Source organism: Phaenicophaeus curvirostris, chromosome 18, assembly GCF_032191515.1.
Source record: "Phaenicophaeus curvirostris isolate KB17595 chromosome 18, BPBGC_Pcur_1.0, whole genome shotgun sequence".
Classification (NCBI taxonomy): Eukaryota; Metazoa; Chordata; class Aves; order Cuculiformes; family Cuculidae; genus Phaenicophaeus; species Phaenicophaeus curvirostris.
The window spans coordinates 6,270,412-6,293,699 of record NC_091409.1 but is presented as its reverse complement, the minus strand read 5'-3'; the positions used below and the strand labels follow the sequence as shown (position 1 = coordinate 6,293,699).

General features: G+C 46.3%; 1 protein-coding gene across 1 annotated transcript in view; it reads right to left on the bottom strand.

Moving 5' to 3' along the window:
• Window positions 1-10,344, bottom strand: part of SLCO4A1 (solute carrier organic anion transporter family member 4A1) — a 28,093-nt gene extending 17,749 nt beyond the window's left edge. Inside the window, exon 1 of the mRNA XM_069872155.1 lies at window positions 10,295-10,344. The gene's annotated coding sequence lies outside the window, so the exon portion shown is untranslated. The remainder of the gene's footprint in view (window positions 1-10,294) is intronic.
• Between the last annotated feature and the right edge of the window lie 12,944 nt (window positions 10,345-23,288).

Sequence of the window (23,288 nt, the reverse complement as noted above, 5' to 3'; positions counted from 1 at the left end):
TTATCTCCCAGCTATAGATTTACATTTTGCTGCATGATTTTAACTCAATTTTTTCAGCTGTACAGCTGCTTCCAGACTGCCAATATTACCAAGTCAACACAACAAAAGTAGCAAGGCAATGAAAGCATATGATTTGTATTTCATGATGAAATTTGTAAAATGTTTAGCATTAAATCAGTAGTAAAACTTGCGAGCTTTTTAGCAGGTATCATTTAAAAAGTCACAGGACCAGTTAAAAATATTTTGCATCTCTGCTGAGGACTGTGATTAGATTAATGTTACAAATTCACTCATAACTGACATGCAAAATAATCCTATTTGCTGAAGCATACTCAATAATAGTTAATCTTCCTTTCACTGTATGGTTTTTGACTTTTATAGTGTATTATTATGGCAAATAACATCTATTCATAACTTTTGCTTTCCATAGCTGAGCACAGTATGTGGTTTACGAGTAGACTAAATCCTTTTTCCAATTCTATGGCATACATGGAGATATGTGCTCAGGAGCAGGAATGGGGGATTAAAAAATTATCAGATGTACTGTAAACCAGGGAGGAGCAGCCCCAGGTGATGCTTGGTGGCTGTGCAGGGTGGTCTCAGTTATTCTCAACCTGCGGGTGAACCTGACCTTACTAAACAGATACTTGGACTTTAGGAAAGTCCACACCCCAGTACCAAGCTTGTGCCACTCTAGAAAGAGGCAAATTCATCCGGGTTTGTATGCTTAACTTCTCTTGGTAACACATAGTGAATTTTGCTTGGATAGCCTGGCTTCAGAGAATTATCAGTATTACTTCTGTCATAGCTGATAAACACCATATGGATAAAGTGTAATCCACTCGCTGGTTTAGGAATGGGGAAACCTCCCAGAAATGAGATAAATCCATGTCCCGGTCCTGTGAACAGGGCTTGTCCTCAGGGCATTGGTGCAGTTGAAAGGGAGCACTGGGTGATTGGGTTGTTTACCGCATCACTGAATTGTGGTCCTGGCAGCTGAGGAACTTCCCTCAGCTCACACAAAGTGTGAACATTGCATTTTTAAGCACAGTTTTGACAAGCATCCCTTTGGTTCTGCAATACAGAAGATGCTACTATTGCTGGGAGCAGCGCTGGGACCAGCCTGGAGTCTTTTGTAAGCAATTCCTACAAGAACAGCATCGTCCTGCACACACTGAAACATTCCAGAAAAAGAAAAACACACCTAAAGAGCAACAAGCTGACCACACACCAAATGCTGTGCTCACCCATCAGTGCTGCGAGGGAGAAGGAATCTAGTATCATAGAAATATTAGGTTGGAAAAGACCTTAGAGATCATCAGCTCCAACAGTACCTGCTTATAACTAAATCATGTCCCCAAGCACCTCATCTACCCGCCTTTTAAACACCTCCAGGGATGGCGACTCAAGCACCTGCCTGGGGAGCCTCTGCCAGTGCTTGAGAAACCTATTAAGAAGCAGAGGGCAAGAGGAATACCTGGGCCCACTCCTCCTGTCAGAGACATGTCTTCACATGATTCATCCCCGCCGAAGTCTGAAGTGTGGAAGAGAGCAGTAGAAACTGGCTTTAAATTGTCACATCAGCAAGGATATATTTACAACTAAACAAATTCCAAATAGTAAAGTTTAGCAGCCACAAATCCTTTGCGTGTTTTCCCATTTGCTGGCAAAAATAATGCAATATTCAAGAAACCAAGAAGGTGGCTTGGATAATTTTCAATTAACTGCTTGAAAATGCTTTGAAGATATATCCAGCCAGATTTTCTGAGCTTACTTATTTGTTCCAGCTTATCTGTGCAAATACAATTGGCTGCAGCTGCCTTAGACCATCTTTAAAAACTTGCAGTGCCAATGCATAAAGCGGATTTATCCTGGCCACTATATTCTGCCACAGCGAAGATTAGCCAGACAAAAGGTTCTTTTATGCTATAATACCTAACTCCCTCTCCCTAATGTCACTCTTGCCTCAATATCTTTTTCCTACTCACAAGTCTGATCAGTGCCAAGAAGGTTTTCGTGCTGGCACGGTTCTGTGCTCTCCAGCCACCACGACTGCCCATGCAGCTGGGTGTCTCCGTGGCTTTTTCAACACAGATACAACACTAGCATTTTCCCAGCATCTAGCCCTGCCCACAGCATTATTTTCCAGCATTTGGATTCTTACAACCCATTTAAGCATGTTTAATATTCAAGATAATGTCCCTGCATGACTCATCAGTTAGCTTTTCCCAATGATTACCAGTTCACTCCTACACATAATCCCTTCATTTCCATGCAGAAGATGCAGATTCAGGCAAATTTTATGTGATGCAAGAAATGCAACAAAATGAGCAAAACCCAAACGAAGAACGTGTGACACGATTCTTTGCTGCTTGTAAACACAGAAGCAATAAAACACAAAACAGTGCAACATCCTGAGTTACACAATGCAAGGACAGTGAGTACAGGATAAATATACTAGAATAATACTGACATCTAGCATGGTTTAAAGAAACTTACTCTTTTTCATGCTCCCAGTTTGATCACTATGAAAGTAAAATCAAAAACGGCAAACCAGAGGAAATGATACCATGAAACTTTGTGGAAAACATGCCACAAGAAGATGTTAGAAGTGGGTTCCACATGACCCCTCACTGTTGAAGAACCTTTCTTTCATGGGGCCTTTGTGCCTTATTTCTTTCAAATGGATCAAATAGATCAAAATTTAGACATAAAATACAAATCTTAAAACCCCAATTTCTGCTGCAGCATGGCAAGAAATCCATGTGAAATCTTGGGCATCACAAAGTGCTGTAAAGGCAGAGATCTGGCACGGGGCACAGCCTCCACGCTGCCTCTCTTACACGCTCTGGACAGGGGTTGAATGTCAACATCCAAATTACCTTGTACATCACTATTTCTTCAGACAAGATTGCTTTCCAACCCCTATTCTCCACAGTAAGTGGGCTTGCTGGGTAGAATTATGTATCATGAAGTTATATGGCCCTGCCAGCCAACAAGTCTTTAGCTTGAGCTCATTCTGACAAGTTCCCCAACTCAACCCTGTGCTGGTGGTCTGGATGCCCACCTATTCCTGTCTTAAACAGGACAACACAGTGCTGAAGAGAGCTCATTAGAAGATCTAAATGCATCACAGAAAGAAACTTGCTGATTATCAGCATTCCCTGCAACATACACTGTCCTCACCAAGCACAAGAATGCATGAGACAGGCAGAGGGTGGAAATGCTGCATCGAGTAGGAGCAGGAGAGAAACAGAGACTACAGGACGGATTCAGCTGAGCGAAGAGTATTTCCCACACACACTCACTTTTTTTTTTCCAGCTCAGCAAGTAATAGCTTCCCCACACAGCCCCCGGAGCACAAGCTCACTGGTGCACACCGCTTAGCCTGGATCTTGTTTAACATTCAGTGATGCTCTCTAATCCTCTTAGGTATTAGTCTTGAGATTTCTGCCAAGCACAGGAACAGCACAGCCTCCCAGACAGCACTTAAATGAACTCACTGCTTGAAATGGGCCATTTTGCAAAATACAGTAGAACTCCAGCTGTTTGGGTTTTGGTTAACCTCAGATTAGCACCTAGGAAGTCACTGCACATGCAAAATACAAAGTTAAATAACCCTGATTTCTAGGTCTTAGGTGACTCCCTAGGAAGTCATTCTGCATTAAGAGTGGGATTTCTCTCCCTTAATTACATGTTTAAAGTTAAGTACTTAATTTGAGTTAGACATACCTACTGTCTCTGTGGTGCCCACTGCAAGGAGATCACCACATCCAGGTTATTTACAGCCCTCAAGCCATGTCTCCACAATCACTATTTTGTGAGTTACTAAATCACCCATTACAGATAAGATCTGGAGCAGGAACAGGCACATAATCATATTTCTGTTGGATTAGCCAAGCATATTACACTGAGCTTATTCTGGCCTCGTGTTGGCTACCACAACGCAAACAATATTTGATCTAGCACAAAGCCAGATGGTGCAAAATTAACCCTTCCACCAGAAATGGGATGAGGCACAAGGGAGTTTGCACAAGATCAATGCATGGGCTCACACAGCTGTAGGACTTCCAATTGCGTGTTCGCAGCCTCTAAGTTTCCAGACACCAAGTGGTCCCCATCCTCCACCCTCCAAAGATTGCAAAAGCATCATACTCTATGGAATTTCATGCACTTAGAATAAACATAATGTCATCTTGCAGTTAATTTGCATTTGATCATGCAACACCCCAGTTCTTGACACACTGGTGTGCATATTTGGGGATTTTTTTGAAGAGGGCACATACTTATTGCATAATCAAGAGGAAATGACGACCACTTTCAAAAGGATGACTCCTCTTCCTTCTCCAACTCAAATTCCCAAACCACTGCCATAACCACAAACTACAGCTACAACAACTGCAAGATGAAGGGCAGGAACCCAGACCCAAAGGGAAATGGGACAGAGCATGAGATCAGTGTGCAGACCTATCGATTGCTGCCACCAGGGATGAGTAGAAGAAGCCTCCATGAAACTCCACCTTCCTTAGAAACCTCAGATCCGTTCCATAGAATCACAGGTTGGAAACCAGGTTGGAAAAGACCCACCAGATCATCAAGTCCAACCATTCCTATCAACCACTAAACCATGTCCCTCGGCACCTCGTCCATCCACCCCTTAAGCACCTCCAGGGAAGGTGACTCAATGGTGAGTTCTCATGCTGCAGGTTCCTGCAATGGCTACAGGGAATATCTAACGTAGGAAACGCTGAAAATCTCAAGGATGGCCATACGAGCAGGTATACCTTGGCTGTGTTGTCCTCAGCTCCTTGCTTCCTTCACGGCTGGCTGTATCTAAATAAATTCTTCACTGAAAGGGTCATTAGGCAATGGAACGGTCTGCCCAGGGAGGTGGTTGACTCGCCTTCCCTGGAGGTGTTTAAGGTGCAGGTGGATGAGGTACTGAGGGGCGTGGTTTAGAGATTGATGGGAATGGTTGGACTCGATGATCCGGTGGGTCTCTTCCAACCTGGTGATTCTATGAAGTGAAACTCCCCACCAATCGAATGAGGGGAGACTCCACCGATGCCTTTGAGAGATGCTGATGGAAAAACACTGAGCAATGCCGTTCTGCACTAACTGGCCTCTCTAAGAAACCCAGCTCAGTATGAAAGAGCAATCCCATACACACACACACACATCAATACATACTAATGCACAGAGAAAGGTGAGCACACAGGTGAACACACACTCTTCACAGGCACCACGCAGTTTGCAAGCTGCCACTCTTGCAGGCTGGCACATCTTTCATCTGAGAGCACTCAATCAGGTCAGTAATCCCTTCTTACAGCCAGGGAGAAAATTGTTGCCAAATGGTGTTTCTTCCCGAGATAAAGGAATAAACTGGCATATAATGTTCCCATTGTCAACCCAAAACATCTGCTGGAATGCAGAGGGGTTTGCTGTCCATGCACAATGTGCAGAGAGTTTCTACTTTGCACCCTCCCTTTTCTCACGCATAAGGAACCACAGCCTTAGGCAGCAGCTGGCAGAGAATAGATTTACTTGGAAATCTGGAAATTGCCTTCAAGGGATCCCTGCTTCCACGCAGCAGTGGAATAGGGTTTTCATGTCGGACTCAAAAACTTTTTGATTTTCCTTGCTGAGGACCTGCTCGCATCCTGCAGCCTCTGCCACGGTGTTACAAGAAGTGGACACAGCAGGATAACCCTGTTCTTGGTTATCAGCTTGAATGAGGTCACTGAGGACCGATTTTGATCAGTGTTTCCTAAGAAATGATGGGTCTGACCCTGCCTTTGCTGCCCACCCGTTAGCAGTTGCTCACACACATTCCGGCAGGGTTCCCGAGATCTCTCCCAAAAAGTAAAAAGGAATTCAAGGGAAAAAGAAACGACCGGTTTGTGGTAGTAGGCAAGGATATTCTTTTACTGCCTCTTGAAAAAAGGCAGTAGTTTAAGTTTTAAATTATTTTAAACCAAGAATACTAGAGACAGATAACCAGTGTACCACAGGGAGGATTCCAACTTTTCACTCCTTTTAATTCTGTTTCTTCAGCATCTTAAAATATTCTTTTCAAGGTTTTCCACGAAATAAGAGGGAAACGCGCAACACTAAAGGGATCACAGGTTGAGCAGGGTTATAGGGGGACTCAAGAAAAGGCTGATTCTGTTGTAACCAAGACCCACATCTGGGTTGAAGGGTCTAAATCCTCTGCAAGACAATCCTCTCCAGCAACACAAAGATGACCACAGAGCTGCTGTGAAAGCACTGCAAGGAAATCTTTTTTTTGCGGGGGGGAGGGGAATTCTTATGCTAACATAAAGCTCCCTGGCATCTGCCCTGTCACTGATTAGGCTGAAGTGGTGCAGGATCAGAGTGGGAAGGCGTCAGGTTGGGATAAGGGTTGAGCTGCTGCTTTCTGAGGGGCTTTTAAGCAAAAGAAATCTCGAATTAACTTCTCAAATCAGATCTATCTGGAGCATATTAAGCAAAAAAGATGTAGTTTTCCAAGGAGAAGTTACGGGGGAACAGAAAATCCACAGAAGAGCCTGTGTCCTTCTGATATTTGGGGGACTCTATGTCTGTATCATGGGTGTGTACCATTTATCAGAACTCTAGAATCTAAACATATTTTTTTATCTCTTAATGCCGTCTAGAAAAATAAACTTCTATCTCATAGTACACCCAAAGCACTTGATTTCACAAATCTGAAACCACATAGCTATAAAGATGCCAAAAAGTACTTCTTCTTGGATTTTTTACAGCCAGAACATTGCACAGTCAAGTATTTTTCGGGAAAAGTGTTTGGCCTTGCTTTCTCAACATGAAAATGACTCCCTAACTCCTTCAAACCACTGGACAATGATAAAAAAAGCTTGTCGTCATTTCATTTTCTTTGTCAAAGCAACCAAGCCAAGCTCGGAGAATTCAAGCGACGGAAGATTATTGATGCCATACAGTAATAAACCTTACCCATTAACAATGTTGTTTTAGTGTAAATATACATACGTTACTGGAATAGCACAAGAGAAGAAATAGGACTGATATCTCCGCTGCTCCAGGAGTTTCAAACACTGCTGGAAAGGCTCAGCACTGCTGGACAAGGTGAACAAGAATAAACAGAGTACTTCCCACTGCTAACATATTCCCATTGCACATATAACTCATTTACAATCTAGAAGCGGAATGACATTATTTTTTAAATCAGCAACATAGCAGTATCCCAGATTTAGGGGTACTTCTGCCTGACGAGAGATTTAAGGTTAGAATAACATCCCTCTGTTAATATTAAACACTTCACTGCCTCATCTCATGCTCTCCACTGCAAAGTTAGCAGTCCTCTCTGAGTACTTTTCTATAACCACTCATCACAACTACTGATGCAGGATAGATGCTTTTGTCTGGGATTCGTAAGCCAGATGAAGTCCTTGACCTCTCTCAGAGCATTTTCACAGGAAGTGCTTGCAGAAACTCTTTGTTCTCAAATCCCCCAGTTCAGCATCACCACTCCCATACCAGGAGGTCACTCAAGGCCAAGATGGAACAAAACTAATTATATTGCAGGGAAATCTAGCAATAAATCAGTTTTGAGAAGGAAGAGGGACTCCAGGATAGGAACAGCTCTTACATCTAGAGAGGACTTGGACAGATGCATGGTTAACACCTCCCGCATACTGCTTTAACGCAGCAATTTTTGTCTATTAAGCATAAAATCCAAAGGGGGAACTTTTCCTCTGAAATCATACTCAGCATCTCACTAACCTACCAGCAACAAGCTGTCAGCTCTGCTAAGTGCTTGCGTTATGTCTTGCAAAGCTTTTCCAACATTCACTGTTGCATTAAGAGGATTCTGCGAGACACAGATGTCCCAGGCTCTAAATAATGAATTTATGAGCAGCAGCTGAAGGAACTAGCTGAGGAAGAAAAGAAACCCAAGTGGCAAAGCGGAATATTTAGCAATCTGCCATACAAGCATCTTCACCTGAAGGCTGTGGCAGAGGCAGGTTTCTCAATTAAAGTAAAGGAAAGCAAACCAAGCGCTTAGTAATGCTTGTATGGGGTAGTGTGAGCAAAATAAGCAGTGTAAAGCAAAGGAGTCATTCACTCTTTGTTCCCCTGTAGGGTGCAAAGCCCCAAATCAGAGAGCGGGATCCTCCCCAGCAAGCTCCATGCTGTAAAGACACACACAGAGAAAGATTAAAGCTGCCTCAAGGACTTTGCAATCACAAATCATGAGGCACTCAGCAGCTGGATGCTGATCTCCCTAAGCCAGTGGATATTTCTTTTGTTAGTGGCTGATCCCATCTTCCCCCTTGCCTGTACATCTCTAATCTTGGTAAAGATTTCTAGTAAGCACTTGCTCAGGTAGTTCCTGGTTTTACTGGATGAGAATATCTAAACCTTGCAGGAACTGCTGCTTCCCGTCTCATTTGTCATCCCAGCGCCGTGCTTAACGTTTCTGCCCCTGTCACTTTGTGGGTTTGGCTCACATGTCAGGCAAATTAAGGTCACATCAGTGGAGTGGCTGTTTCAAAGGGCTTCTTACGATGCTATCGTACTCATCACACGCCATTGAGGAGTTTCAGCTGAGCTGGGGCAGGGCAGGTGGCTGTGGTCTGGTTCTTGCAGCCCGCCCAGAGCAGAGAGTGGCTGCTTAGTTTCTGATCAGTAGCCTTCAAGACCTCTTTGCATAAAAATAGCTACTTTTTTTTTTTTCCGTTTCATTATTTGACTAACCCTCTTCTCCGCACATGTCATCCTTTTCTCACATTTACAACAGCTCAAACCATATGTCTCTAAAGATCTCTTTTGTGTTTGTTTCCTCTCAAATGCTGTTTTAGCAACAAAGTGGCACTAGAGAAAGTAGCACTCAAGAAATTTAAAAAAAAAAAAAAAAAATATGTGCCAGACTGGGATATCTTCATGTTTGTAGCGTGTTGCTTGGTAAAACCAAACAGTCTATAAAATGCTAATAAAATGTTAACGTAACAAGCTCACGTGATTAATGCCCATTTGTGCCTTTCAAGCTCTCAGAACTGAAAAAAAACCCCACGTTTTTATTATAACAACACTTTTGATTTGTGTCATCTGAACAAATAGGTTAGTAGAAGTAATATAGGTCAGTTAGGCAATTAAAGTGCTCCAATTTCAGCTCACCACGGTGCCTGTGGCTTCCTTCTCTAACTTTGATTACTACCCTCTTGAAATAAGGATCGTTTTATCATGAATATACTTTTTTGGGGTTGTTTTTTTTTTTTTTGCTGTAAGGATCACTTTGCCATGCCACTAGCTTTTCCTACATTCTGCCTTTTCTCTGCATCTTTTTAACTTCCCATAGAGAGGAAGACTCTGATAAAAGATACCCTCCCCCCCCCAGTGAACCAATTCTATTGAATTTCAGTTAGAAAGGAGCACCACTGCTATTGAATCATCACTGGAAAGTGACGGAAAATGGAAAATCTCAATGAGTTTGGCTATTTTGGAGACTTTTCCCCATCCCTTTTGCAAGAAGCCGTGGTCCAGGAGCTCCAGCCATCAAACCATCAATCGCACACAAAAGCTCGCACGCCCGGGGCTGGAGAGCTGCCTCCCACCGGGTACCCAACCGCTTATCCCGGCTCCAAGACCCCTCCGGGGGCTTCGCACCCCCCATTCTAGGGCTTCACATCCCCCCATTCTAGGCGCAACCCCCATCCCAGAGCTTTGAATCCCCCCCATTCTAGGTGCATCTCCCATCCTAGGGCTTCACATCCCCCCCATCCTAAGGCTTCGCATCCCCCCAGTTCTAGGGCTTCGCATTTCCCCCATTCTAGGCGCACCCCCCATCCTAGGGATTTGAATCCCCCCCATTCTAGGCGCATCTCCCATCCTAAGACTTCACATCCCCCCCATCCTAGGGCTTCGCACCCCCTCATCTCGAGGCTTCGCATCCCCCCCCATTTCATCCCGGGGCTTCGCATCCCCCCTCTTCATCCCGGGGTTTCGCATCCCCCACCCCACCCCAGGGCTTGCACCCCGCATGCCGGGGCTTCGCATCCCCCCCCTGCATCCCGGGGCTTCGCATCCCCACCCCTGCATCCCGGGGCTTCGCATCCCGCCCCCCCTTCATCCCAGGGCTTCGCATCCCCCCCCATCCCAGGGCTTGCACCCCGCATCCCGCGGCTTCGCATCCCCAGCGGAGGATGCGCGCCCATCCCCGCCTCCTCGGGGCTCCCGCAGGCACCGCCCGGCGGGTCCTGCCGCGTGTACGTGTGCTGGGGGTGGGGGAGACGTTGTGCCGGGCGCCCCGCGTTACCCGCATCCCGCGGTGCCGCTCCCTGCCGCCCGCTCCGCGCTCCGCGCTCCCCGCCGCGGGGGCGGGCGCTGCGCCCGGAGCGACGCGCGGAGCCTCCAATGGGCGGCGGGGAGCGGGGCGGGGCGGGGGAGAGGAGGGGGGAGATGATGGGAATGGGGATGGGGATAGAGATGCCGGAGGGGAGAGGATGCAAAGGGAGATGGGGATGGAGAGGATGTGAGAGGGAGATGATGGAGATGGGGATGGAGGAGAGAGGATGGGAGGTGAAGATGGAGAGGGATATGGAGATGGGGAGAGGATGGGAAAAGGAGGTGAGGATGGAGATGGAGAGGATGGGAGAGGATGGGAGAGGGAGATGATGGAGATGGGGATGGAGGGGAGAGGATGGGAGGTGAAGATGGAGATGGAGATGGAGAGGAGCGGATGGGAGGGGGAGATGGAGAGGGAGAGGGAGATGGGGGAGAGGATGGGAAAAGGAAATTAAGATGGAGATGGAGAGGAGAGGATGAGAGGGGGAGATGAGGATGGGAGAGGGAGATGGAGGTGGAGGGGAGAAGATGGGAGAGCAGCAGGGATAGATAGGAGCAGGGGAGGGCAAGAGAGGGTCTGATGCTGGGGGGCTGGGAGAGGGAGATGGGGAAGGGAGGGGATGAGAGGAGGAGACGGAGGGGAGAGGGAGATGGAGATGAGAGGATGGGAGGGGGAGATGGAGGTGGAGGGGAGTGGATGGGGCAGGAGAGGGTCCCATAGAGGAGGAAAGCGGGTGAGGGGCAGCAAGGGGAGGATGGGGAGAGAGATGATGGAACAAGAAGGAAGGGAATAAAGAAGGTAGGGGCAGACTATTTCCCATCCTGCTGCACACCTTGCAGCCCCCATGCAGGGTTTGGGATGTTGCCCGTCCTTCCCCAGCCTCTATGTACCCTTGGAATGCTGAGAGAGAATCATAGAAATTCTGGGATACATCCATACACCAGACTGAGGGGCAACTGTGCTGGAAGGAGCCCCATCCGTGGCTGTGGTGGCTGAGAGCAATGGCAGGGATTGAATCATTACTTCCAGCTGTCACAACGAGCCAACCTCATGTAAAAGGAAGAAAAAGTACGAGAGCAGATGCATGGGTATTATTTTATCTGAAGCATAAAACAGCTATCATGGTGTTATCTTTATTGGTGTAATAGAGTGCCGGGCACTGTGGGGCTGGGCACTAAGCTGGGTTAATTATTGCAGGGGAAGTACAACTCGGCTCCGGAGCTGAAGGAGCTGTGAAGGAAAGCTGGGGGAACACCCCAAACCCCTTTGATTTGCATCAACACATTTGCCTGGGCCTTTTCCTCTGCTGTTTGGGGACTCGCTGTCACAGTGGTTGGTTTATAGGCACAGAGGGGGCCCTTGAGCGGTTACACAGGTGAATCTCTGGGCCCGCACCCACACCTGGGCACTCCATGCACTCCAGGCTATAGATCACCTGAGCAGGAAGAAGCTTGGCAGATATGATGTGTGCAAGTGGAAGGGTCTAACCATGCAACTCTTGTGTGCCTGCCAGTGCAGCTTTTGCAGCCCCCTTTGTGTTTCTTACAAAAGCTCTTTCACATCACTTGGGAATTCGGCCTGTTTCTGCATGTTCAAAGATAAATAATTCAGGCACTGTATGTTTAGCTCTTTAAAGTGCAATCAGTTCTCCATTATCCAGAGTGCGTGGGATAACCTGGGTAATGGAAAACCCCAGCTAACAGTGCACAAGGCAGTGAGGAAAGCTGAGATATGGCCAGAGGTCTGACATCCAGCCGCTTTGCTGAGCCGGGGGGACTCATCTCTGCTCAGTGCAAAGGCTGCACCTTTCCCTTCCTGGAACTCAAGTACGCAAAGGTAACTGGGAGCTGGGGCAGGAGCTGAGACAGAAGCAGACCCTGCAGGTTGCTGAGACTCATTCTGGTCCGGAGCAATGTGTTGTTTGCATCACTGCCTCTTCAGCATCCTCTGAAGCAGTAGCTCCAGGATGGAGCTTGAAAGCCTTTTTTTTTTTTGTCCCATCCTTGCTGTGCCCCAGGTTGTTGGAGGTGGATGAGCTTCTTGCGGGTTTTGCTTTCACTTACTGAGCTAAATTTGGAACTGTTGAATGAGATTTTAGAGCAAATTTAAGTGTGGGTGAGCCTGCTGTTTGCAACATGCTGTGGTCAGGAAAACCAGGAAGCATTTGCTCCATAGACACACACTGATGTTACTTTATTCTATATTAATCGTTTCCTGTGCACTGAAATAAGGGCACTGTTTTTGGCTGATGCTGTACAGTCACTCATGAGTAAGACCCTGTTTCAAACTGTTTCTGCATTAAATAAACAGGGTGGAAAAGACAGAAGACGTGCAAGAGTGAAGCAGTGCGTCAAAACCATCCGAGTAGGGGAAACCCCACACATTTCCTGTTGAGCGATGCCAAACTGCATTCATCATTGGCTCCAGCTTCACAGTGATGCATTGCTGTTCCTCAGCTCTCCTTGCTTCTCCACATATGTTTTGGTCCATCCTGCCTTTGGTGAGGTTGTTCTCAGAGGTGAAAAGTAATTATTTTGCTTAATTTTGGGTGAATTTTTTTTTGTACAGAATCTCAAAATATGTTACCTCTTTGGTGAAGGAAGTGTAAAAATATGAGGCTTGTCCTATGGCTCTGCATGAGCTAATGGTGACTATGATAATGTGTCCAAGGGAGAAGGTATGGCAAGGAAGGACACCTGGAAGGTCATCTGTAAGAAATCTGTATCCTACAAAAATCTTTGAATATGCAAGGTAGTGGCATGGCAAATCAGAGTTTCCATCTCTGCTGATTCACTTGCAAATGAAAAGGAGTCTGTCCCAGGGGGAAATTAGTTTTAAAATCCATTTTAAAGCCCGTGGGGCTCAGTGTGAGCCAATGCACACCTTGAGTGGCAGGATGCTCCTCCAAAGCTTGGCATCTTCACAGGACTGGCCTCATCTAAAAGGATTTTTGTAGCTGCTTTAGGGCATAGGAGAAGCTGAAAGGAATTTGCCAAAGCTATAGAAAGGCTTGAAGCGTGTATGATGCAATGAGAGCTGGTGGAGGAACGGTGATGGGGAGGTGCAGCCCTGTCCCCCTCACTGCCTGGGATGCTGCTTTTTTCGACAGTATCTGGCCTAAATCTTCCTCACCTCTGCCAACAAGGTTTCAGAACCATCTTCTTTCACCCCCTGACCTGTCAAGCCCAGCCAGGGTGGGTTCAGCACTCTGTTAGCAGCTGATGCTGCTGGTGGCTTTTCTTTTAAAATTGAAGGGGACAAAGTTTTTCCTTGGCTGGGGCACAAAGGTTTCTGAAAGGATGAGGCCATTTCTGCCCCTGTCCATCATCAGAGCTGAGTATTATCAGGGCAGTGATGGTAATAAACAATGACAAGGAGACTGGTAATCATATTAGTAGTATTATTACTAGCATAATCATATTATTGTTATTATACGAGTTACTATCTCCTCGGGTTTGGAAGGCTCTAATCATTTTAGTTAGGCTGAAATGTTGATTTTAAGGGTCATGTTAACCCTTGCAGAGATCCCTGCAATGATTTTCATTCAGTATTCCACACAGAGATGGATTTCTGACATGTTGTACCTCTGTCAGAAGCTTTGGGACAGGCGGGAGCTGGGCTGCCATTTCTTATAAATCTCCATAAATCATTAAAACTGATTTTAATGAATGCAAATCTAGTGCCACAGAAGGGAAGCCAGTCAGCTGGAGGGGAGGTGCTCCCAGAGCTGGAATCGCTCCTTTGCCAGTGGCTGTTGAAAGATGTTTCTTCAAGTTTATATTCAGGCCCAACCTGGCCTTGAAAACCTCCAGGGATGGAGCAGCCACCACAGCTCTGGGCAACCTGTGCCAGGGCCTCCCCACCCTCATTATACATGAGAATTCCCATCAAATCTCAGCAGGGAAATTTTAGACTAGTCTGCCTGTCTCTCTCTTATGATCCTGTACTTCTCTTATGCCTAAATACAAATCTATCTTCATGTACACATATATCTCTACACCTCTGTGCTTGCATATAGAATTATTACACTGTAAATAGGAGTAAATCTCATTTTTGAATCTAAGTTGCCAATCAATTTGATTATTTTGCATATAGTGAATCATTTTAATCACTTTGCTAATCAATAGATTATTAAGTGCTCATAGGAATTCTTCAATCTTGCCTTAATAAATTCTAAATGGCTGATAAAACAGAGTTTGGTAAATTCCTGTCTGCTACAAAGTTCAGTCCTGTAAACCACATGGAACCTGAAGTGATCGTGACAATCTTTGGGCTAAATCTGTGCAGACACAAATGTTATTAACACCCCTCAAATGAAACGATCCTTGTTTTTCAAAGATCCACAGAGCTGACTAGGAACAGTACGCGGCACCCGGCAGCTCTGAGTTAGCATCAAGGTCATTTCAGGCTTAGGAGTTAACAGGGCAGTTGTGACTGTGATGATAGCACAATATTTTTGTAACAGTTGTTTTTTGGCTGGGAGCAGCCCACATCAGCAAAACCACCCCATGGGATTGGATGTTGTGGGTTCCAGCGAGGCAGCACTGTTACCATAAGCATCTCAGCCACACTTGGGTCCAGCTCTGCTGCTCAGCGCTGGCTGCAGCAGCTCAGGGGGCTCCTTTCTCCATGCTGATGTGCTGCACCGTGCACAGGAGCTCCTGAGCTGGGTGTAGGAGTCCTACAGAAATGCAAACAGCAATTAATAACAAAAATAATTACAGTCTGGATCATTACATGGGTCATGCCCAGCTTCAAAATTTAAATTCTTTGAGCATAGTAACCTGCTACATTCTTACTTAGAAAGGACTATAAATTGTGGCCTGTGTCCTGATAGGAGAGCTGGAAGAGACCACACTCTGCACCTTACCTTCATGGTTTGCTAGACCTGAAGCTCTGCTCTGGGATGAGGATCAGCCACCTTGGAGATCGGTGGGTGTGATTGAAGCTGCAGGAATGCCCTGGCTGGGGGAGGGAGGAAGGGCAGAGATGCACCTCAATCCCACTTTTTTTCTGCTCGATTCACTGGGGGAGGAGAGGAAAAGTGATGGAAAGTAGTCAGAGAAAAGAATGTAAAATGAGAGCAAATCTTTTGTGGGTATGTGACAGCTCAGAATCCATCACTGTGTTGTACCAAGCAGCGATGCAAACTGGACTGTGTGGAAAATCACTTGTGCTGCAGGCTGTGCTTCTTGTCCATTTGGTGTGTTTTTGGCACCATGGCCAATGGGAATATTTACTTTTCATTTAACAACAGCACAAGCTCCACCATACCAAGGAAGCACGTGCTGAGCTCTTGCAGGACACAAGTGAGGTGGCAGCGTCTCAGATAAGATCCCGGCAATGCCTGTGGTGCACGGGAAGTGGTGCAGAGCATCGGCACCGAGGTTTGGGCTTTGGCTCCAACCAAGTTGCCATGATCAACACAGCGTGTTTGTACAGCAAGAGGAGACCGTGTTCATCAGAGCAACACCCTTCCCCTTTACATGTGTTTTTGAGATGTAATCACCACTGAAATACTCTTTTAGATATAGTTGGGTGGTAGATGTCCCATCCCTGGAAACATTCAAGGTCAGGTGGGACAGAGCAATCTGATCTGGTTGAAAATGTCCTTGCCCACTGCAGGGGGGTTGGACTAGATGATCTGTAAAGGTCCCTTCCAACTTAAACCATCTTATGATTCTACGATTTTAACACCGCTTTACTCTTGCTAGGAGACTACAGAGAGGTTATTCTCAGTCACCAAAGATTTTACTTTTTTTCCTTAATAAAGCCTGATGAAAAATCAAGGTTATAACTGAGGCATGAACTTTTAATGACTTTGTTTCATAATCCTCTTGAAGATTCCTGTGGAACTAACTGAGTCTTTCAACTCCTTTTGTTGTTGGCTTCAAATGCTGGCACAAAAGGCGCTCCAGATCTCACACACTGTGCTATTTGCCCTGCCCAAGCTCCCCTGCGGATTTCGATAAGTGTTGCCATTGCAGTCTAATGAAGTGCAGATGTTTATTGACAGTGATATCATCTGCCCGTATGGGCTGGGAGCTGGTCATGAGCATCATGTGTTTGTGAAGAATATAGTCCAGCAGGATGTGTAACATGCTTAGTTAGCTGTATTGGAAAGATTTCCAGATAGCTATTGATTTTCCAGTCCTGTAATTAGTTCAGAGATTACAAACATAGAAAATATTGCTCCAGAAATTGATTTTTTTAATTGTTCATAGCACCAGAACCATGGTATGACTGCAAAGCACGTCACATGCTTCCTGCAGAGAAAGACTATGAACTTTGGGAAAATATTGCTCCTGTAAACACGGAGAAGAAATCATGTGGCTAATTCTGTTCCTAATTCAGATAAGGCCTGGATCCTACTAGTTCTGACTGATTTTGAAAATCCATCTCTCTAGCAGGATCAAAGCCTACAGGAGAGATCGGACTCTGCATCTATGAGGCTGGATTTCATCCTGGCCAGGAGACGCCCACGTGGATCGGGATCCCAGCAAGCATCAGCCACTCTCCACGGCGCAGAGCCCTCCATCCTCCTGCAGCTGCAGAGGCCATAAATCCTTCTCTGGTGTCCTTGTCCCTCCGGTCCTGTGTCATCACAAGGGTGCAGCAGGCTACCAGTTGCTTTGTAGCTCCTCTCCCCAATTAGTGCTTTTTCTTGCTTTTAACTGATTTCTAGGATGGTGAGAGGGAGATAAGAGAGGAGGTAAAGATTGGAGGTATAACAAGGATGGTCAGAGTTACCACAGTGGTCCTGTGTCTCTGAGATTATTTTCCCCCCACATCCTTATTCAGCACTTGGCACCTGAGGAGCACAGAGGGCAGCAGGCAGGTGGCTGAGGGCAGCGACTTCTCCCACAAGCATCCATGGCCAGAAGCAGGGATACGAATAACCATCTATTAGAGACATCCTATGGCTGCCCTTACCTTTATCTCATGGATGCAGAGTGGGGTGAGCCCCAGCCCTGGCTGCAGCAGGTGCTGCTCCCACCCTGTCACCCTGGGCTCTCCCCAGCAGCTGCATTTGCACCTTCTAGGTCTGGAATGTCTATTTTTTTCTGTTGCTTCCAGGCAACATTATTTAGTCTGTAATTATCAACTGAAGAAAGAGCCCTCTTCTCTTCTTTGGAGGGGATTTTCAGTCCTCCCTAATGAGGTGCATGAGCCGGTCAGTGCTTTGAGCTGGTGACTCAGTGGCATCATTGCACACACAGGGTGGGGTGGCTGTTGTTTACGCAAAATAGTAGCTATGCCCAGTAAAAAACCCAAACTTCCTCTTTCAAAGAAGCTGTTATTTCTCTCTAACAGGATATTTTCTGTGAAGAAAAAGCCAGGAGACATCAACAGAGGCCACAAGGGCACTTTAGTTAGTGAAACTGTTACGATTATTTCATCTTATTGCCCAACTGTGCCAGACATTAAAGGAATAAATTGAGTCACTTCTCCGAAGTGCTTGCAAATTAGGAAGCACCCTCTCCCCCCAAAATAATTTCCAAATTACAGGATAACATATTCATGGTCTTACAGGCAGTCAGAGGATTTGGCTACCATGGGATATCTTCCAGAACCTGTGAAATCTCAGGAAGACATACATTCTAATTTTATAAGCTTGTAATAATAAAAATAGCCAAACTGAGCAAGTTTCATCATAGTCAACTGACTTGGTTGAGAAAGTGCTTCTGTCATCTCCAAGGGTACCCAGTCACAGCGCAACCTTGGCAAGTGTCTCAGGACACGGGAAGTGCTGCAGTGAAAGTAAATTTAATAAGACATTAATAAACTGAGCGTTCTCTCCTCCTTCGCCTGCGGCAGCTCCCAAACAAGTGGTGTCAGACCAGGGCATGAGTTCTCCTCCTGCACGTGCAGTCATTGCACCAGCCCATTTTTAATCTTTGCAGGAAAATGGTATCACTGGGAGAATCCTGGAGGATAAAGTTGTGGAAGAGAGGAGAAAATCTGCTTAATTCTTTACCTCCCAAAGCAATTATATTAGATTCGCTTGGCTTCCTGGGAAGCAGGATTTGGAGTGTGGGTGAGACAACTGAATTGGAAGTGTTTTCCCCACCTCCCTCTGCTGTAGGGCAGGTGGATATGAAAAAAAAAAAAAAAGTAGTACTTCACTATAATAGTAATTGTGGGTTTAGTGATTCCCCTTTGCACGAGGGCAGCGGGGCTGCCTCCAGCATCCCAGTACGGGGAAAGCACCGTGCAAGCATCAGTCCCCCCTAACCATGCACTTTTGGGGTTAGGCAATAATTAGGCATTTGGGGGGTTATCCACGACCTTCCCGAGGTGGGAGGATTTGCAGGGTGACCTGTGGGTGTTTCTTAGTGACCCGTCTCCCTTCGGAATTCCCACCGGGCTAAGAACGGGAGCAGCTGCGTTAGCCCAGTCTCACTCTCCCATCTAGTGGTAAAATCTGGAAAAGAGGTTCAAGCAGAAAGGAAGATTTCAACTTTCTGGGGGTTTTGGAGGAGGTTCAAGCCAAACCCACCTTCCCAAGCATGCGGGGGGGGGTGGGGGGGTGGTGGTGCAGGAATGTCACTGACTTGATCCAGAAGGAAACACAGGAAAATGCAAAGTGGCTCCAAGTCCTTCCCGGGGTCCAGTAGGATGTGGGGGGCCCTGCTCCAAAAATAAGCCATGAAGGAGAGAGACCTGCACACCGATGAATATCCCCCCAGCCCTGCAGGTGAACCACTAAAAATCTGGACCTAAAAGCATGCATTTCTTAAGCAAAACAATGTCTTCTAAACCACTCGTGGTGGGTGGGAGGCAGAAAGCCGCAGAGCAGTGCAACAGCTGCCTCTTCCCACAAATAAGCTCTTACCTTTAAATGTCCCTCACTGCTGCTCTGGCCCTGATGCAGGCACAGCTTTTGAGCTCCCCACCAAGCCACAGGCCACCTCACTGCCTTCCCCGAAAGGCTCTGTGGTCCCCCAAAACAGCAGTGGGATGCGCAGCCCACAAAGGCTGATTGTACAGATGAGATCAGGTGCACGCAGGCACTGAGAGAAAACGTGCTCTCAGAAACGTGAGATGGGGCTGAGCTCGCTGAACACAGCACGTACAGCCCAAAACTTCAATAATGCAGCAGCCTTTAAGATCTCTTCTAGGAGGCGACATGGGGAGGTTGAAGCAGGGCAAGTTGGGTTTCTTCGAGCTGTTAAACTGTGGTTTATTTCAGCCAGACCCACTGAACTGGACAGGAAGGGTTTCACCTCTCCCACAGAACTTCAAGATGCTCAAGGTGATTCAGGCCCAAGTGATTCCTATTTTTCCATAGGAACCAGTGCAAAAATAGCTCAGGTGGTGATGGGGCCGTCGGTTCCTGGGCTGGAGAGGTGTGGGGCTCAGACCTGCTCTCCTGAGTTCAGGATGCTGCAGTTCCAGAGACCCAAGATGCAGAACAGGTGCATTCTTACAGAAGATTTACGTTTTCACATCAAGTGGAAGAATCGTGGCATTTCCAGGAAGGTTAGATGATGTTCCATTTTCAGAAAATAAGGTCAAAAGCAGAAAGGGGGGGAAAAAAAAAGTAATCTCTCTTAGATCAGCTGCTTACAAACCCCAGAGGTACAAGTGCTCAGCTCACATCGCTGTTCATACAAAAAAGGCTTTCCTGGAGACGCACGTTGCTAAACTTGGCTTTCCCAGAGTGTCACCCATGTAGTCTGCAATGGGTGACACTCAGCTGGAAAAAGACAAATCAGAGTGTGGTACTCACTCCCACACCATGAGATAATAAATAAATAAATAAATGGGTGCTGAGCAGGTTTGGGAGAGCGGGAATGAGCCAGGTGAGATGGAAAGCTTCTGCTAGAAGGAATGCGGTGCTCAGGGTGGTTTCTCAAAGAGCAGGGGATGCAGGTTGGACCTGGCACAGGCAGGAGCTGGTGATGGGGTGATGCATGAGGTGGTCCTGGTCTGTGCTGACTGGGAGGGGACATGGTCAGGCTGTGCTCGGTGCAGCTGGGGCTGGGATGGGTGCTGGCTGAGGGTGCTGGGGTGCAGCTCAGCCACCGCAGCCCTCGGGTACTGCGTGTGTCAGGAGAGGGCAGCCTTCGCCGCAGATGGATGCAGCTGGGAGAGCAAAAGGCATCTGCACTTCGCCGCCCCAGCGCAGCAGGGGCTGTGGCTTTCATGATAAGTGTAAATGAGAAAGTTTAGATGATGCCCAGGGAGGAAAAGTGGGTTGTGCAAGTGGAAAACGCACCTTTCTCTCATGAAGACACTGCTGGAGGTTAAGCATGGTTCCCCCTGCACCCTTGGGGATGTCCTAGGATGCAATTCACATCTGAGCTGGGGAGGCAAAAGGGCCCCTGGAACAAAGCTGGCCATGACTTGCTGCTCCAAAATCTGCTCTTCTACAGTCTTATGTGTATATATACACACACACATATATATATTTCCCTTTCCCATTGTAAGCTCATTTGCATGCAGCACAGACCACGGGGCACCACATGTGCCACAGCCTGGGGACGCAAGTGGGGCATCTTGGGGTTGCATCTCCAGTGATGGCCCTGCAAACCCTCCCTGGAAACATGTTCCCTGCTACAGCAATAAAAAAAGGTTAATGAAAAGACGTGCTGGAAACGTGGAAGTACAGTTAATGCTACTGCTGTGATGCTTCATTTGAGCTGCAAAGAGAAGATAAAGTTCTGCCTCCCACTAGAGGTGTCACCAGGGAAAATTATTCCTTCCTTCATTAAATGGCATCTCATTGTTTCTTCTTTTCAGCTTGCTGCCAGGTTGGTGTCACGGTCTGTTTTTTTCATGAAAATAATCTGGTTAGCTGGCAGTGGTGGTACCCTCCACCCAACCTCCCACCCCCCAGACAGGATCAGTAAAACAGATATTCAAAAATAGATGCACCTAGGAAAGAAGACTAAATAAGGACTGAACTTAGTATGTGAATACCTAATGAAGACCCACTTAGCAGTCTCAGCATATTCATCAGCTTCAGCGGATAATCGTTGATTGTGTGTCTGCAGCTACTTTGTTCTTCTTTGCTAATTACACCCAGGGCAAATGGAACACACACAAACCCATGTCAGAAATGAGAAGAGCAGATGGAGACGGCCATAGTGGTGACCCATCCAAAGTGGAAAATTATCAAATAGGAGGTTTTATAGCCCGTTACATGGAGCTATTTCATCTAGCAAGAAGAGGCAGGTCACCTCCAATCACCAAGGGTGAGATCCAGCTCATCACACCATCCCCTGTCTCTCATTAACAGGAGATGAATCTGAACAGTTCCGCCTGTGACACCCCTTGGTGAAGCACCAGAGACACGTTTTGGGATGCTGTTTAGGATTCAGTAATATGCTGGTACTGTCCAAAGGGTCACTGCACTGCTCACCTCTGCCCAGGAAGACTTTTTCCTCTTAGCAAGGGATTTTTCAAACAGCTGCTACAGTCCTGTGAAACTTAGAGTGAAAAATATACTTCCATACACTACAAGCTATATAAATATAGGGAATCTTTTAATGGGATTTTCTTCTTAAGCACCTTAGGACACCGATTCCTCCCTTTCCCGAAATCAAACCTGGAGCACTGAGGGACTGCAAGGTGAATGAAGTTTTAATACTTTATTTGCTAATCACCTGCGAAAGAAGAAAGAGGATAAAAATAGTAAGAAAGAGAGCCAGCCAGATGCTGCCTCACTATGAGTACCTGTGTCTTCATTAGTTTGCCACTAAACTCATGGCAAAGGATAAGGAAGGGAGAGGAGCTCTGTGATGTGAAGCTCCGTTGCCAGAGGATTCTGCTGTGAACTGGATTACGCTGCTGTAATACCTACTCTATTTCTACTTCTCTGATCCAGCTCCAAGACCTCATTGACGGTGATTACTCTCAGACCCTTCGATGTCCACTCCTCTCTGTTCCCAACCCAGTAAACCATCCTCTTCTCACCACTTCTGAGTCAGGGGAAAATCATGGCATTAGGCTACCTCTATTTTATGGTCCCTTAATTATTTCCACCTCTGTGATTATGCTAATTATCTAGCTGGTTTCGAAGGGCTGTACAGTAGCTCACATTAATTAATCACAATGTTATCTAGTCTTGTTAAGAGTCCCTGAGTTTTTGCATTATGATTTGAAATTATTCAATGCAAAAGTAATCTGAAGGGGGAAAAGAAGTCAATAAGAATAGACACTGTATTCGTCAGCAGCTTGGCTGAGAGCCTCTCTGATATATTCAGAAATGTTATGATTTACAAGAGCCCGCCAACCATTTACTTTGTGTCTATAATAAAAAAAATAAAAAGAGTAAGTTTGAAGTTTCAAAATCACAACCATTAAAGGCTCCTTCTCACTTTCTTTGATTTGAGGCAGTTGACTGACACATTAAAATGGGATCAAAAATAACTGACAACACATCTGCTTCATCGCAATAGCTATAAGCAAGCACTCGCTGCAGCTACACCAGCTCTTCATCACACAGCAAACCCAGGACAAGGCAGAAATAAAGATCTGAGAGGAGGTTAAGTTTTCACTGCTGGAAAAACATGACTCTGACAGCTTTCAGGACCTTCCTATAAATCCTTATCTTTGGAGACTATTTGATGTGCTAAAGGACTTCTTAAAATAATCAAAAATAAGAACATAATGGCCCGCATTGGATACCTAAACTACAAGCACAGGGGAATGTTTGTCACTGCAGTTATGATAGAAGATAGAAAATAACAAGTAATATTATTAGCAGGAGAAATTCAAACACAGATCAGTGAATCCTGCCAGCCTGCTGTGCATCAGGCAGGGGAAGGGTGATGGGTGAGAAGATAATTATCTAGGGATTTGCAAACTGCCAGCAGAGAAGGCCAAGCTGGAGTCACCACTAGCAGACAGTGCTGCCCATCTACTTCAAGCCCTGCCCAGGCACAAGCCATTTGCTTTGCTTCCATTTCCAAATGTGATCTTGGAGCTTCCCTTTTTCGTTCCGCTGCAGACACTC